The sequence below is a fragment of the Furipterus horrens genome, unplaced genomic scaffold, assembly GCF_987537825.1.
Source record: "Furipterus horrens unplaced genomic scaffold, mFurHor1.1.pri manual_scaffold_17, whole genome shotgun sequence".
Taxonomy (NCBI): Eukaryota; Metazoa; Chordata; class Mammalia; order Chiroptera; family Furipteridae; genus Furipterus; species Furipterus horrens.
Window position 1 is genome coordinate 13234129 of NW_028327187.1, and position 14819 is coordinate 13248947.

The 14819-nt window shown below is 40.6% G+C and overlaps 1 pseudogene; it reads left to right on the forward strand.

Annotated features, from left to right (window-relative positions):
• The first annotated feature begins 8574 nt into the window (after nucleotides 1-8574).
• LOC149990561 (large ribosomal subunit protein eL29 pseudogene) lies at nucleotides 8575-9054 on the forward strand (annotated as a pseudogene).
• The last annotated feature ends 5765 nt before the right edge of the window (nucleotides 9055-14819 follow it).

A 14819-nucleotide genomic window follows, 5' to 3' on the forward strand; every position in this document is an offset into this window, starting at 1 on the left:
AGCTACTATTGGAGGACTTGGAGATACATCAGGAAGTAAATCAGAACAAGTTTGAGAACACAGACCTAGAATCCATTAATGAATAAAAATATCTAGCTTGTCAGATGAAGGTAAATTGCTACAGAAGAATGGAACACCAAGTAAAAGGATAGAGACCATGTATGTTGGCACAGGGGGCACACATGATTCTGTTTTAGATGTACAAGGTACCCTGAGGAGATGACAGTTCCTCAGAGATTCATTGCATAAATAAAGCTAATTCTAGAAATGACTATGACCTTGACAAAGTAATTTTAACTTTATTGTGTATTAATTGCTTTGAATTATTTGACTTCATTAGCTTTTAAATAACATTAAAAGACACCCCTATCTGGCCCTACATAGACTGTATAGTTTAATGAAAATAAACCAGAAAAAATATGTATAATGTGTTTAAAGAGCTTAAAGAAAGTAATGAGGAAAAAAAACAACTAATCAAAAAAACCTTAGCAGCTAATTGTGGGCATAGAGATATTCATGGCAAAGTTTGAAATTATATCTTTTTGAAAATCTAAGAACATAAGTATAAATATTAAGATTGAACATATAGATTGGGCCTTTAGTAATTTCAAAAGTACACATTTTTCAGAGATACAAAAATTATATTTATATTTAGGAGTTTCTGAAAAATGTGTTTTCACAGATATGAAAATGTTCAGTTTTATATGCTGACATATATTTTTTAAAATCGTGTCTGAAAAACAACTAAAGAGCTCTAAAATAGAGAAGGCACTTTTAAACTGTAAATAAAACCTGAGGTATGGGGAGGTAACGTTTGTGTCAAGAGAGAATTCAAATTGTAATGAAAATGGTTTAGAAAATAACAACACTGACAATACTACACATCAAATTTAGAATGTAATAGAATTTATAGCAGAAAAAATAGCACAGAGGGTAAAATTTTGGCCCATTAACTCAAATGGTACAAGAAATGTAACTGAAGTCACATTCTTTTTTTAATAGAGATTTTATTATTTATTTATTTTTAGAGAGAGGGGAAGGGAGGGAGAAAAAGAGGGAGAGAAACATCGGTGTGTGGTTGCCTCTCACACGCCCCCAATCAGGGGCCTGGCCTGCAACCCAGGTATGTGCCCTGACTGGGAATCAAACTGGCCACCCTTTGGTTTGCTGGCTGGTATTCAACCCACTGAGCCACACCAGCCATGGCTGAAGTCACATTCTTTTGTGAGCATTCATAACAGTTGGTATGTAACTCTTCATTCCTACCTGGGAGACCCCTTCAATTCAGCTAAGTTTCAACTTCTATGACTCTCTTGGGCTTCTAGAAATTGCTTCTGTCCCTCTCTGTGCTGTTTCAACAGGATAAACTCAGGCATACTGCCAGCTCTTAAATGCAGCAACCTCAGTCCAATCTGCAAAGACACAACATGAAATAGCTGTATCACACTGAGACAAACAAGTTCATGAGTCTCATCACAGTGCTAAACTCTGTTTAGGAAAGGAGAAACACAAGACCCTGCTTTTGAATCCCCCCCAAACCATCTGGAGTTTCATTTCCCATGTCTTCAGAAGTTTTGGAGGGGGAAGAGGCTATGTCCCTTTATTGAGGACACACTCAACATTTAAGTCCTCTTTACATTCTCTCTTATATTTAGTCTGACCTACACATTGTTTAACAATATTCATGAATTAGATGCCAACATTTAAAAACTGGAACATTTCCCATAGGAAATATTGTTATTATTATTTTGTCTCTCTGGACAAGAAGATCAGGAAGCAATAGGCACTCATTTCTGTGCAGAACTTTCACCTGAAGGTGAGTAGCAGTTTCTCCCTACAAGTCACAAATTCCCCCTTTAACTCCAGCACCTATTATATACCCCATAGTCTTACAAAAGTCCCAGCCAGCACTGCTTATTCATTTACTTTACCTGCCAGGCCCTGCTAGTCACTTCTTTATAGCAAACCTCCACTGTATACTTAGGGATGGGGTACCCAACTATATAATACTCACCACACAAATTTAATTAAAACTGTTTGTAAACCCTCATATTAATAAATAAAAATAGAAAAGCAGATTATCGATAGTAAAAAAGCGTTTTATAAAATTCAAGCTTTTTCCGATTTAAAAGCAACAACAACAACAAAAAGATATCTTAGAAAACAAATTGAAATAAGGCTAATGTGGCATCTGCTTCCAAGGGGATGGAATAGATGTACCTTTACCTATTCTTCTTGTTCAGTGCAACTAAAAACCCTGAACAGTATATATAAAACAAATGTAAGACTGAAAGTTGGAGAGAAAAAGCTAGATAAGGGGCCTCTGTATCAAAGGAACTACGTGGTAGTGAGTTCCCTGGGTTTTCTTTTCTGCTTCATATTACCCTGACTTAAAGCTGAAGAGGCCAGCAACCCAGAAATTTCAACAAGCACAGACCTAAAAAACCCTAACAAATGCCTGCTCTTACTAGCAAAAGACACCAGAAGAGAAGCAGTCTAGAAAGATAAAAAAAAATTTCAGACAAAACTGGTCTATCTTAGCCAAATATCACAAGTAAAACTATGGCCCCACCCTCACCAGTAAAGACCTATAGAGGAACTTAGACTCGCAAGGGTACAATCCCATAAAGCTACAACAAGGTGCCCCAGCACTCTGACCAGAGTACTGTCCAAAGAAGATACAGCAGTAACAAAGTGGATCTTTGAAAAGATTATAGAAGTTGTCAAACCTCAAGCAAGACTAACAAAGAAAAAAAAAAAAGGTAAGAGATAAATGACCAGTATTAAGAATAAAATAGAGAGGTCCTGGCTGCTGTGGCTCAGTGGATTGAGCATCGGCCTGCGAGCCAAGTGTTGCTGGTTCGATTCCCAATCAGGGCACATGACTAGGTTGCATGTCAGGTCCCCAGTTGGGGGCGCAAGTGAGGAGCAACCACACAGTGATGTTTCTCTCCTTCTCTTTCTCCTTTCCTCTCTCTCTAAAAATAAATAAAAAAACAAATAAATTATTTTTTTAAAAAAGAATAAAATAGAGGCTATCATTATAGACCCTAAAGACACCAAAAGAATAATATAAGATTATGATGAACAACCCTACACACATAAATTGGACAAATTAGATGAAATCAAACAATTCTTTTTTTAAAACAATATTATTTATTTATTTGTTTGTATTTAAAGAAAAATTGGATTATTCATATACTGCTGGTAGGAATATAAAACAATACAATCACTTTTGTCAACAAACATTCCCAAAGAGGTGCAGAAAGAAGAGACTTTATTTAAATGGATAGTTTGCAAACTGGGAAAACACAGTCTCCAGTGGAAAACTGAAAGCGCACTCCCCTGAGGCAAAGTGGGGGTGGCATCTTTTATATAGAAACTTCCCACTCATGGTCCCAATTTGGTCCACTTTATGAAAATGAAGTTTCCAAATCATACAGTTCTTATTGGTCTAAATCCATGCAGTTCTGATTGGTCACCATTATGCATTCTGATTGTCCAGTCTAGATGCAAATGAGGATATAATTTTGTAGTTCTGATTGGATGGAGCAGGTCTCATTCCATTGGCTGAAAGATGAATCTAAGTACTCCTTTATAATGGTTGACTCAGGCGGTAGAGGCATAGTACAGGAGGTTGAAAACTCAATCTGTGGCTTTCCTGATATGCAGAGTATGTGAGAGGCCTCTGTCAGCAACAGCCCCTAGACTCTGGTTATCAATTTTGTCCCAGTTAACTATGAGAAGTTCATTTTGACAGATGTATTTTTCCCTGGGGTTCACATTTCCTCCTGTTGGTCAAGACCTGTTGGCAGACAGTGTTGATAATTGGTCAGGTTAGTTTGTTCCATGTCAATGCTGTGGTTTAGCTACCTGCTCCAGGTCCTTTCAGTCACTTGGTGGGACTCCTGTGGTTGGAAAGTAATCAATACTGTAACTAGGGTTATTTGGTCCCAAGAGGCCTTTAAGGCACCTCTCAAACTCAGAGAAATTTTCCAATGTAAAGTCTATCTCAAGACATTGATTTAGCATGGTCTCAGTAAAGTTTCTTCACAGTATCCTATACAATGGCTAAGACAGCTCAAGAAGAATTAAAGAACAACCAAAGGCACTCAATTCATAATATTAAGAAAATCATAGGGAATTGGTGAAAGGCATTCAGTTTTGGGGGTCTATTCAGGTTAAAGTTATTGATTTTAGAGAGAGAGGAAGGGAGAGAGAGAGAGAAAGGGAGGGAGAGAAAGAGAGAGAGAGAGAGAAAGAGAGAGAGAGAGAGAGAGAGAGAGAGGCAGACAGACAGAGAGACAGACAGACACTCCAACTGGAAATCAAACCCACAACCTAGGTATATGCCCTCACAGAGGATTAAACCCACAACCTTTAGGTCTATGGGCTGACTATAACTGAGCCATCTGACCAGGGCCAGTTCAAATTTCTTGTTTGGGGGTGGACTGACAACTAATCTATTGTAAAATAGGAAAAAGATATTAACTGTCACGGATTACAAAAAATAAGGGGAGGTAGTGGCTTGGTGGACCGTCTCTATTGTTTGTGTAGCTATTAGTTGAGACTTCATAGGGGACTTTAAGAACCTAGTTATACAGAACATGAAGAGTTTGACAATGAGATACATTAAACAAATTAGAACAATAATAAGTAGAACAATTTTCAACCCAGACCTTAAAATAGGCCTGAGTTTATAGTTGGGAGCTATGTCAGAAAACTTAAATCCTATCAGATAGTGGCACTTATGGAGAAACTGGAATGTTCCTTATGGGACTTTGCAAGTTTAAGAAGCTTGGCTGTTTCGAATTGTACTTTGGAGGAGATACTTGTCCAGGTGAAGCAAGAGGTATTAGCTACGGCACAAACTCCTTCTTGGGATGCAAGCAAGTATCTAAGGTAACTCTGTGGTCTAGGACTACTTGAGCTGAGTCTACAGGTCTTTGTTGAGCTCCAATAGCTCTAGCCACTGAGCAAGCTATCTTGTTAATGATTCTGGTTAGGTTCTGCATCCTTATATCTAATTGAGCAGTGCCAAGACCAGTGCATAACTCTACAATTCTAAGGAGGAATTTGCTTTTGTGTTGATCTCAAAATTCTACCTGCCATCATCCTGGAATGATCAAGATTCAGCTATGTGTATCTGAGAACAGTTAAGCAGTTAAAAGAAATAGGACAAAGAAATCAGGAGCTAAAAAAACCTATAGCCTTAGTTGCTCTCTGATGATGACCTTTAAAAATTATACAACTGGATGTATTTTCTATATACATAAGCTAGTGTTGGAATTTAGGAAAAGAGCCATTTATATCTGTAGAAGTGGCCAAATCATAGTCAGATTTCCAAAGAGGCATACTACCCTGTTTATTAGGCAACTAGCTATTTGTGAAATTTATAATGGTTAATAGAACAAGTTTCTCTTTTTGGTATGTTTCATTAATTATGCTGTTACAGTTATCCCAATTTCTTTTCCCTTTGCTCCCCTCCACCTAGCAGGCCCTCTCCCTCCAACAGCCTCCCCCTTAGTCCATGTTCATGGGTGGTGCACAAAGTTCTTCTCAACATCCCCATCCATTCTGCGCCCTCTTACTATGCTTTTTAATCCCTGCACCATTTCCTTCCCTCTCCTCTCTTCCCCTTCCCAGCTGAACTCCTCAAACATGCTTCCCATACCTATGATTCTGTTCTCACTCTAGTTGTCTGTTTAGTTTGCCTTTGTTTCCATTCCCTAACTTCTGTTGTTGATAGCTGTAATATGGTTTTCATTTTAAGATTAATAGTTTTGCTCTTCTTTTTCTTAAATAAGTCCCTTTAACATTTCATATAATAATGGCTTGGTGATGATGAACTCCTTCAGCTTTACCTTGTCTGGAAAGCACTTTCTCTGCCTTTCCATTCTGAATGATAGCTTTGCTGGATAGAGCAGTCTTGGTTCTAGGGCCTTGCTTTTCATCACTTTGAATATTTCCTGCCAGTCCCTTCTTGCCTGCACAGTTTATTTTGAGAAATCAGCTGATAGTCTTATAGGCAACCCTTTGTAGGTAATTCTCCTCTTCTCTCTTGCTGTTTTTAAGATTATCTCTTTAGCCTTAACCTTTTGCATTTTGATTATGATGTGTTTTGGTGTGGTCCTCCCTGGGTCTAGTTTGTTTGGGATTCTGTGCTTCCTGGACCTGTATGTCCATTTCCTTCCCCAAATTAGGGAACTTTTCCTTCATAATTTTTTCACATAAATTTTCAATTTCTTGCTCTCCTTCTTCACCTTCCAACTCTATGATTTGGATGTTGGCACATTTAAAGCTATCCCAGAGGTTTCTAAGCCTCTCATTATTTTTTTCAATTCTTATTTCCTCCTTCTGTACTGGTTGACTGTTTGTTTCTTCCTGTGTTCCAATTTGTTGATTTGAACCCTGGTTTCCTTCCCTTCACCGATTGTTTCATGTGGATTTTCCTTTATTTCAGCCAGGATAGCCTTCATTCTTTCCCCGTCCTGCTTAACTTTTTGTATCAAGTCTGTGAGCATCTTTATCACCAATGCCTTAAACTGTGCATCTGTTAAGTTCACTGTCTCCTCATCTGTTAGGTGTGCTATCTGTTCATTGTTTAATTGTGTCACTGGGACCTTGATCTGCCCCCTCTTCTGGGCCATACTTCTCTGTCTCCTCATCCTGATAGCTTTCTGTGTTTGCCTCTGTGATTTGGGTAGGTCAATTGCACTGTTACATTATAGGGGGTGGAATCATAGGTATTCATTAGTGCTGGTGCCTGTTTCACCAGAGTTTGGCGCTGTATGTAGGGGAGAAGTCTGAGAGGGAAAAGTGCTGGTTGCCGCCAGTTTTCCAAGCACTTCTCCCCCTTCCCGTACTAAGCAAGTTGCTTCCTTTTTGAGACTGGTAGCTTCTTCCTCTGCCCTTGCCCCAACTTGCTTTCACAGTCAGAAGCAACGTGGCTCTATTTTCCCTGGCACTGGAACCGCAAGCTACCTGGTCTGGTTTGGGGCTGGGATCGCTTCTCGGGTTTAAACTGTATGACTGTGTTTTTTGCCATGGCTACTGCTAGCTGCACCTGCCGCGCTCCTGCCAGCCATACCACTCTAGCCATGCTGCCCGCCAAGCACCGCCCCCACAGCCGCTGCTCTGCTCCTCTTTCTCTCCATCCCAGCTCTGCCCCTCCTGTTGCAGGAAATTACCGGTTGCAAGAAACTCAAGCAGCACTCAGAGAGGTGGAGGAACAAACTTTTGTTCATGCATGTGGGCCCAGAGGTGTAGTCTCCAAAGGTCTGAGCCCCGAGCTAAACATCTGGCAGGCTTTTATGGCATTCCGCCATCACAAGTGGAAGTCAATGCTCATTGGCAGATTGTTTGCAGGCAAACTGTTCAAAAAGTTTTCTGATGTAAGCACAGTTATGTTACAGAGTGGGGGTCTCCAAAAATCCCCAGAGCCTGCGGTTTGGGAAATGGGGAAAAGGGAACAGCTTTTAAGATGCCTTTGCATGACTATGGCTAGTAGCTAGTGTCTTAGTTATGAAAATGGCTTTGGTTCTTCCAAGGCCCCAAGGAGATGGGAGGGGTTTTGACCATGGAGTGGTACGGAAAGAGCATACAGAGCCTGCGCAAGGTTCTGTGAGTGGTCAGAACTGGTAACTACGCCCACTGTGTCACAGGATGAAGTTGGGGATTTAAAACTAAGGTGGCAACCATTTTAGAAAGAGGAAGAGAGGAGATCTATCTACACGGTTTGCCGGAAGGAGAGATCTCCATGTGGTTTTCAGAGGGAGAGAGGTGATCCACGCAGTCTGCAAGGAAGGCAGAGAACTCCATACTGCTTTGAAAGGGAGAATACCATGTGGCTTTTAAAGGGCAAAGCACATGTTTTCCTGGACTGTTATACAGAGGCTGATGACATCGTACCCCACCCAGATCCTGAAGGAGGCAGCTGACAGATAAGGGATGGGGAACTTCTGGGCATGGTTTTGGCTTCTAGCCTTTTGGGGATCAAGGAAAGTGCTGGGTCCTGTGGGAGAACAGGGCTCTGAGCTGAAGTGCTCACTGCCCTACCCATGTTGGAATACTGTAAATAAAGACCTGTTTTCCTCAACACTAGTTGTTGGGTTTTACACCAAGGCACCATGTGAAAAAAACCCCTTTTCACTCTGTAACAGTTTTGGCGACCCCCAATGGGACTAATGGAACCTGCAGCCAGGTTGATTCTGTAACATTTATAGAAACAGAACATGGCGGTTATTTCTCTATCACTCCTACCTTTATGGCTGGTTATTTCTTCTTTATTTATTTGCTGAACTTCCCTGTAGTTTTGATTTTCTGTTTTGTTTTGTTTTAGTTTTGAAGTGGTTGTAAATTCCTTCTTAGTTGTGAGGAGATGCAGTGTGTGTATTTATGCCTCCATCTTGGCCAGAAGTCAGATCAAATTTCTTATGAACATAATACAAATAGCAAATTACACCAATTAAGTAAGAAGCTCAAATTTATAAGGGAAAAAACCCAATATTTAAGTATTAAATTTCTAAGTATTCATCTCAGTGTTAAACACGGTTTCAGGGCTTGGATGCAGATATGGCCAAGTCCAAGAACCACACCATGCACAACCAGTCCCGAAAATGGCACAGGAATGGAATCAATAAACCCTGATCACTAAAGATACAACTCTCTTAAGGGGGTAGACTTGAAGTTCTGAAGAACATGCACTTTGCCAAGAAGTACAACAAGAAGGGCCTGAAGAAGATGCAGGCAAACAACCCCAAGGCCATAAGTGCACATGCAGAGGCTATCAAACCTTTTGTAAAGCTCAAAGGGGTCAAGCCCAAGATCTCAAAGTCCAGCAGCCACAAGCTCAGGCAGCTTGCCTACATTGCTCACTCCAAGCTTGGGAAACGTGCTTGTGCCTGCATCACCGAGGGTCTCTGGCTCTGATAACCAAAGGCAAAAGCCAAGGGTCAAACCAAGTCACAGACTGCAGATACAGCTGCAGTTTCAGCTCCAGCTCATGCTTAGGCTCCTGAAGGTGCTGAGCCCCCCGAGAAGGCTCCACAGTAGAGACCTCTGTCTGCACGTGGGAGGATAGAAGGACTGGTGTGACCCCCTGGGCTGCTGTCTACATGGAGCTGGTGTCCTTCTGTGATATTTGTACAAATAAACCTGAGGCAGGATCTGTAAAAAACAAAACAAAACATGGTTTCACCCAAATGTTACCCCATGAGATAAGAAATTTTAAATAGTCCCTTCTTTTCAATACATCATCATAGTTTAATAAAAATAAAGTAATTCAATTTCTCTATTCCTTTTGCCCATCCTCATGAATCTGGTGCAGAGTTATTATAGTGTCTAGACTAATATAGGTGCTCTAAAGAATGAATGAATATGAATTAATTGAATTTCTAGGTTCCAGAATATTGCTGGTATTGTACAATAAGCCTGCCTGCCAGAAAGCCATGTCTCTGGTTGAAATATATTCCTGGACCAATAGATTGAGAAGATAAGACCAGCTGTCAATGTCAGGCTGTTCCTTAACTTGTTAGATAACAGTTAGATCTTTTTTATCAAATTTAACTTTCTTAGTGAATAAGACAAGGTCTCCTTCTTTCCCTGTATCCTTGTGAGAAATGCTCACAATAAAAACCAGGACACAGGACTTGAGCAGCAAAGTGAGGTGTTTATTCATGAGTCTGCAGAGTCGGGTGCACCGCCAGCCAGGAGAATGTGTGCTCAAAATAGACAAAGAAAACTGGTTTTATACTAATGTGATTAGCTCCCCTTCCCTAACATGATTAGCTCCCCCTCCCCTCTCCTTCTCCCCCATTTCTCCATTACTGGTTAATCCAGGTTCACAATCTAACACGATTAACTACTTAACTCAGGGTGTGATTAAGTAAGGGTAATCTAGTTATAGGTCTATCTCCAACTTACTTGCAAAATTATCTAACTACATCTTCCCATTTCTCTGTGTTTGGTGACAACAATCTTCCTCCTTTTGATCCCAGAGATATGTGTGAAGAGCTGCGGAATGTCATTTCCTTGCCCCTTTTCCATGATTCATCTGTTAATTATCTCCTACTGGTTTGAGAATCATTGGCTTGCTTCTTTATCCCTAACATCCTCTATACTACATATTAAAGTGTTGGGCAAAGATATATCGTCGTCGGCAGCCGTCCGTCTCGAGAGACGATGGTGTAGCTTCTTAAGAGTCTATCTGCACCGCCGAGAATGGCTGTGCAGTCCAACTCGGGAGTGACACGGTATCTGTCTCCTCCCGTGTTGAATCGACATCTTGCGATGACGCTGGAGTGTCCTCTCCAGTGAAGCTGAAGCTACAGAGCCTGGGCAGGGTGATATGGAGAGTCTGCTGTGGCCCATGCAGCAGAACCCCCCTCTCTTCGCAGCTGAAGGGTCCAAGGGAAAGACGGAGTCAATACAGCTTGGCTTCAGGTGCGCCGCAGGAGTTGCCGGTGTTGACTACAACGTCAAACCGCCTTAGGGACTCTGGCTCCCGATTTTCTGTCGGGGTTTACTCCCTTAGCCTTTCCCCTGAAGAGGTATGCCGCAAGGCAGCGGAGGTTTTTTGGAGTCAGAGTTTTCCTTCTCTGATGTGCCCTGACTGGAAGATCGAACCAGCGACACTTAGCTCGCAGGCCGACGCTCAATCCACTGAGCCAAACCAGCCAGGGGTGCAAAGATATATACTCAAGGAAATAATTAGTGATGGGGGCAGGAACTGAATCAAGAGTGAATGTGGTTATGGTGAAGCCTTACTTTACCCATTATGCAAAAGGCAATCAGTCACCACAGTGAATCTCTGTTGTTTTCACTGGAGAACAGACACTTGTTTTCTACCATTGTCTAAAAGAGAACAAACCATTTGGGCCTCTTTATTTCTTTCTCTTTTCAAAATTTTATTTATTTATTTTAAGAGAGAGGGGAAGGGAGGGAGAAAGAGAGGGAGAAAAATGTTGATGAGAGAGAGAAACATCAATGGGTTGCCTCTCGTATGTCCCCAACTGGGGACCTGGCCTATAACCCAGGAATGTGCCCTGACTGGGAATCAAACCAGCAACTTTTGGCTCACAGGCTGGTGCTCAATCCATTGAGCCACATTGAGCCAGGGATATTTTATTTTTTATTGTTCTTCTACCTTCTTTCAATAGTGCATGTTCCAGTCTGTGTATAGTGCATTTCAAAAGGTCCAACTTGCTCCAAGACAAGGAGATCCCGGTGGAGGCTGAATAGTCTTACATACATTGATTAGAAAATGTTAGTTTCAGGTAACAGCTAATAAGCTTAGTAATCAATATATGTATAGGGCCACATACTAAACCTGACAAGCTTAAGGAGGCCTGCCTGGTGGCCTTACAAACTCAGAGATTTAAAGTAACCACATAGTATGGTCTAAAATTGAAGCTTATTTACTAAAAGCAGTTCAGGGATGGTAGTCATGCTCTAGGCTGGTATTGATGTGGCACTCAAGTGTTGGAAAATTTTAGTTTCAGGTAACAACTAATAAGCTTAGTAATCAATGTGTGTAAAAAGCTATTGTTTCAGGAACTGGAAGTGTGACCCACCTTGACTCCAGGACACCATTAGCAGTTCCACCTTCATGCCTCAGGAGGGCTACAAGCAATCAGGATGGTATCCGAGCCCTTGTGCTCCAGGGTGAGGTGACCACCACCCAGGACACAGATGAAGGAATGCTGAAACTTTTATCTGATTAACCTTTTCCCTAAATTCCAAACCCCTTAACTACACTTTTCTTCTCCTTATGAAAAGGGCCCGTTTATACTGGAATTTATGACAGCCTGTTAGGGTACAAACCCGCTGTCTTCTCAGATCGCCGACCATCTGAATAAAGTGCCCATAAAGATTCAATCCCTGTCTCTGTTTATTGGGTCTGGTAGGTGACAGGCAGCGCGAACACTGGCTTTTCTGGTTTCAGTATTTTTTCCTAACAAAGGCCAATCTTTACCTTGTCTGAGCTTGTCTGACAACAGACCTTTGGAATGTCAAATTTCCTTTTTCTGGACCTCTCCAAGTACTGTACAGGCTGCCCAGGAGGGAGTTGTAAGGGGCAAGAAAACTGGTGATTCCCAAACCAGTAGAAAATAATTAGCAGCAAACGGCAAATGTAATTAGAGGGTCTCTGAGCCAGAGTTAGCAGTATTAGCATATTTACAAATCAGAAAAGGGGCATTCCAAAGCTCAGCACAGATGCTTCTAAGGGCAAAGGATATCTGAGATCAAAGGGAGGAGATATTCATCACCAAACTCCAGGAAATGGGAAAATGTAGCTAGACAGCCCAGCAAACAAGACAGGGAAATTTCAAAGAGCTGGGGACAGACCTATAACCAGATAACCCTGAGTTAATTATCATCCTTGGTTAGTTTAGTTAATCGCGTTAGATTGTAACTCCGGAGTATCCAACATGGAAAAACGGAGAAGGAGGGTGAGAGGGGAAGGGGAGAGCTTTACTTGCATTAGAATAAAAACAGCCAGCTCCGTCTTTTCCACACGCACCTTAATTTGGCTTTTTGGCTGTGCCCAGAGCAGCAGATCTATGAATAAACAACTGCCTCAGTTACTGCTAAAGTCCTGTGTTCTGGTTTATTGTGAGCATTTCTCACAGAGTGACCACAATCCTCTCGTTGTTATTGTTGTCATGTTAATTGTTAACTGTTAACTATCCTATACCCACCTGTGTAAAAGTATGTGTCTATCATTTTACCTTTTATCCAATCCTAGAGATTTCCCCACTTTGCTTTCTCTCATCTCCCTAGTCTATCACCAATGGATTTCATGTAACCCCCTTATGCCTCCTGTTTTATTGTAACGTGTAATATAAGGTGCTGAACTGTCATTCTCCAGAGCATTTATCAATTCGTTTAGATGTTGCTTCAACCTGGCAGTTTGGCTCAACACACACACACACACACACACACACACACACACACACACACACACACACACATTTTCTGTTTACAAACCTACATTTCTTATTTTTTCAAAGCAAAAAGAGGGAGGGCATCAAAATGTTCTTCTTTTGGGTCAGCAGCAGCCTTAGACATGTTTTTGACAATTTACCTAAATGATTAACAACTATCAAAATACTATCTTTAACCAGCAGTTTGACATTTGTTTCTAAGAGTCTGTTTTTGTTTCATTGGAGTGAGTGGTGGTAGTGGGAGGAATGGGTAAAAAAGATGAAGGGAAATATAGTCAATAATATTGTGATAAATTTGCATGGTGACAGATGATTACTAGACTTCATGTGGTGATCACATTGAAAGATACATGAATATTGAATCACTATATTGTACACCTGAAACTAATGTAATATTGTATACCAAGTATACTTAAATGAAAAAAAAAAACAAAAAACTGTGCCCACAATTAAAAAGGGCCAAAGAAGGATAATTGGTGATGGAAGGAGACTTGACTTTGGGTGGTAAACACAAAATACAATATACAGATGATGTATTGTACAATTGTATATCTAAAACCTATATAATTTTATTAACCAATGTCACCCAATAAATTCAATAAAAAATTGAATTAAATTAAAAAACAAAACAAACAACCAAAAAAAACCAAAAACAAAAACCAACACCTACTACCTTTTGTCAAGTTTCACAATGTTATTCTGTCTAAAGTCCTTAATGCTTTCTTTCCTAATAGGACAAAAGCTTCTCTTTTAGGCCCTCTTTGCCAGAGCTAGCTGGATCACATAAGGCATGACTGATTCTAATTGTTTTATGAGCCTCTACCCTCAGGACTAGAAAATTACTGGAAGCACCCTGAAGGCACAGAGGCTCTGGAAACTTACAAAACAGGACATGCCAGACCTGCACCCAAAGATAACATGGACCCTGCACACAAAGATAACATCGAAACAAGCTGCAGCCTGCTCTACAACCTGCCCAATCACCTAATAAAAGCTCAAAGCCCCTACATTTTGCTGCTGGTATAGCTCTCCACACCAAGCTTCTCTCCCTTCTTGAAAAGTGAATAAAAAGCTTTGCTCTCTGCACTTTCTTCTCTTTGTGAATTCTTTCACAGCCCGTGTCACTAACCCCCTAAAACTTTCTTTTACTCAAGACTGAGCATGAGGTTTTCTGATTTATTTCAAAATATAAAAGAGAGAGAAGAAAGTAAGGAGAGGCAGTTTTCTTTTGACTTTTCAGCCTCTTAATGACACATAAGAGTGGTGGTGGTTTATCAGCAATCTGACTTGTGATCTTCTGTCAAGAGCCAGGCAAGATTTATATTTCTCATCTTTTGAAGTTAAGAATATTTAAATGTCATCTGTATTTGATAAAATAACTAGTAGTAGTTATTCATCTGGTTCAGGTTCTGATAAATCACTCCTCTATTCTGCTGTCAAAAATATTTATACCTGAAGGATAATTTAAAAACTGACAAAAGGCTTAGAAAAGGTCAAGAATTCTCATAGGTACAAGAGGCCATTTTAGGTCTTCTGGCATAAATCAATACCTTAACACACTGGTTCCTGCCTTTTTTGGTAAAATTGCTTTTGTGATTCTGTTCCTAAAAAGTGGTAATTTCAATTCTTTGTTACACACACAGCATGGTTGGGGTATGGATCTGAATCTTATTTTTTCACCTAATTCCTTTTCCCAGGTAAATACTGTAACAGATTTCTGTGCAGCAAGTAGGCAACCAAAGACCAGAATGGGCCTTGAACATGTGAGGGCTTGTTTCACTATTACAGTTGAAACTGAATTGACTCCATGATAACTGCAAGTTGCCTGCAAAAGTCATAGGGAGAACTTGGTCAAATAGTTGAAGGTTCCTG